At 47.2% G+C, this 3412-nt stretch overlaps 1 pseudogene; it reads right to left on the bottom strand.

Moving 5' to 3' along the window:
• LOC109823476 lies at positions 1 to 3136 on the bottom strand (annotated as a pseudogene).

Below are 3412 nucleotides of genomic sequence, written 5' to 3'. Positions count from 1 at the left end.
TTAGTCAAAGAAACTAAATCCCAAGTCATCGTCAGACTCATCGACAGGCTCGTCCTTCTTCTCTTCTTCTTTAGAGGCAGGAGCAGCAGCATTCTCAGCAGATGCAACAGAGCAATAGCAAACTTGCTCGGATCCTTTAGATACTCCTTCACCCTCTCAGCCTGTGGGAAGGTGTATTCAGTGTCAACAGCAACAGCAAGAACGTTCTTGTAGGCATTGACGAACATGTGAGGCGTAGCTGTAAGAGTTGAGTAAGAGAGAGCTAAGGACGGCGAAACAACCATAGAAACACCAGCTGCAAACTTATCAACGAGGTCATCCTCCGTGAGGTTGAGCACCTCTGGGCTTAAGACAGATCCATTGTCATAGACAGAGAGAATCGCAAGCCTACATGAGAGGGGCTTTATCCTAAGTTTAGTCAGGAGGGCAGCCTCAGAGGAATCCACTTTATCTCCTTTCTTGATCAGCTCAACTGGTGGTGACAATTTTAGCAATATCAGCATTACTCTTTGTTGGGATGTTAAGTTATTTAGAAGAATAAGTTGCGCGCCAAATCGTGTCGTCATTTAATCTTCATTGGGATGTTAAGCCATTTAGAAGAATGAGTTATGCACAGCTCCTGGCTTCATTAATCTTGGTGGGAATGTTAAGCCACTTAGAAGAATGAGTTGTGTGCCGGATCGAGCCAGATGATTTCAATGTTGTTGATTGTAATCTATATGTACTCATCCAATAGACTCCACAGCGAAGTCGTCTATTTCTTCTCGGCTTTGGTCACCTTGATGATCGCTGTTAGCTCTTTTTTTAGTTATCTGGGGCTATGCCGTAGCCTTGGTAGTCGAGAAGCTGCTATTATAGCGGTCCAAATGCATAGATAAATTCTGCATTTAAGGATTGGAACGTGTAGGTGGGATCTGCGCTCGAGAGTTTGAACGCGTGGGTGAGCCTCGCGTTTGGAAGTTCAAACAACTCGAACGTTGAGATCGAGTTTGGGCGGGATTCTAGCCTAGAATCCCGTTCCGATTTGACAGCTCATAGCTATCTATAAATAGACAGCTGAGGGTCGAATCAAGAGTCATTCGACTCTTCTTGAAACTTTAACAAAATTTTTCGTTCTCATCTCCGGCGACAGCGATTCTTCTTCTCCTTTGACTGAAATCAATGGCGCCCAAGAAGAAGACCGTCTCTCGACCCTCCAAATCCGATGTTGCTTTGGCTCAGGGTTTGTCGGCATCTGCGTCGGCCGGTGGTGTCGTGACTCAGGCGAGCGTGCCGCCGTCTCAACTCCCTCTAATCGGTGGTGAGCATGACCTTTGTGGTCGTTAAACTCGCTGCGGTGAGTTCCTATTTTTGAATCAACGAGGAGACTCGTGTCGATAACGTGGAGTTAGACTCTGTCATTTAGTATTTTCGACACGGGGTTCGATCTTCGCGTCTAAGATTTTTGATGCGATGCTCGATCTCCGCGTCTAAGATTTTCGATGCGAGGCTCGATCTCCACGTCTAAGATTTTCGACGTGAGACTCGATCTCCGCGTCTGATTACCTTTGCCTTGTCTAACTTCTTTCTTTATTTTTTTGCAGTGCGTCATACCAGCGAGCCTCTCCTTTTTTGCCATTATTTTGGGCACGAAGGTGGTGTGGATCTGAACATGACATTCAACCTGCGCCGAGAACTCCCGGTTTTCTGAATTACGGAGAAGAGCCGTGTGGAACTAATCACCCAAGCTTCTCCCGAAACTCTTAGGATATTGGTTACGGACGCTAGACTTGAGAACCTGAGCCGTAAACCGATAGTCAAACCTGGATTCCTCTTCGGGGATTTTGTTGACTTTGAGGCGGGCATTGCTTATGATGGGGACTACAAGTGGCTGCGGAAAGTTGGAGACCGCAACCTTTTCTTACCCAATATGGAGAGGATGTTCCCCTATCATATTTTCAATGCGCTTCCATCCCAAGGCGTATGGATTGGAGCCTTGTTAAGGATCAGGATGGAGTTGTTCTCGGAACACTAACTTTTTAGGGGGCCTGCATAGCTGGTTATAACAGACATGTGGCAGCTCTACGCTCAGGCTTGTTCGCTAAAGAGTACCCTGTTGGTGAAGTGGCCAGCCCGGCGAACAGCTTTGTCAAAAAGTTTATGGCAAAGAAAGGAGAGTTTCCCACGCAAGGGTTTAGAACTCCAGGCTGGGTTCATTCTCCGATGATAGGATGGTGGACCCGAATGACCAAATTTATTTTGGAGGAATTGGAAACGCCTCTTACCCGAGCTGGCCTAGAGATTCCGGTGCGGGCTACTAAATTCGGGATCATTCAGAGCCACTTTCATTTCTTCTCTATATTAGAGAGGTATAATCCTGAGACCTGTACTTTCTTCACTTCGGTGGGAGAGTTAGGCTTTGCTCTTCACGAGATGCACCACGTCTCGGGTCTTCTTCTCGGGGATCTGTCATATGAAGAATTTGTTCCAGGATCAACGGAACTTAAAATTTTGAAAAAAGCAAGCCCCGAAATTTATTCTACTCTTTGGGAAGTTATGTGTCACTTCCATATTTGTATGCAGCAGACAGGGGCTCGAGGAGGTGGCATCAAACAAGTGTCTTGGGCGGAGTATTTATTCCAGAACCTGACTAATAAAGGAGCTTCGGTGACCAGATTGCCTGCCAGCACTTTAGAGGAGGTTCAAGCCCGAATCGATGCTGCTACCTCTCATTATACCAATGAAGCCAAGGAAGATATTTTCCCAGCTCATACGGAGTTTGAAAGTTTCCACTATCAAGCTCTGATCCCAATTTCCGACACAACGCTGTTGGCTGGATTCTTGATGCTGTGGCTCAAGCGGTGCGTCGTTCCTACCAGGCCAATTGATGCTCTCGCTGTTGAGGTGATTTACCCGGCTGTTCTTTTGGCGCACAGGAGGCCATTGAATCTGTTTTACGCCATGGTGGGTTGCTTGCAGAGTGGGCTGCGTGACTTGGCTTTGGATTTTATTGATGTTATAGAGGTGGAGTCTGGTGGTAACAAGGCTTTCAAAACTCCCAACCCTCGGATACCACTGCCTTACACTTATCTGATGGCTTGGTATGTGCTTCACTGTCCTTCCATAATGAGTGCCGCCTCTCCTCCAGGTGACTCATTCATCCCATTTGTGCAACGACTAGAATCTGTAAAATGGGAGGGGAGTTATATGGTTAGGATTCGCTAGATTTTGTCGCGAGACACCAACTACCACATCTTCCGTTGTTTTCCCGATTTTGAAGGCGGGGTCTATGGAGCAGAGTATCAGGACATGGCGGGGCCTAACGGATTCACCCAGTTGAGCGAGGGCGTCTTCCATTGGCTCCTTTCTATCAGGCCAGGCTACCTGGTCTTCCGGCAAGGAGACAAATGTTTCCTCGAGCCCTACCAACCTT

The sequence above is a fragment of the Asparagus officinalis genome, chromosome 9, assembly GCF_001876935.1.
Source record: "Asparagus officinalis chromosome 9, Aspof.V1, whole genome shotgun sequence".
Classification (NCBI taxonomy): Eukaryota; Viridiplantae; Streptophyta; class Magnoliopsida; order Asparagales; family Asparagaceae; genus Asparagus; species Asparagus officinalis.
Note: the sequence above shows the minus strand (reverse complement) of the source record. Positions and strands in the feature narration are given on the sequence as shown.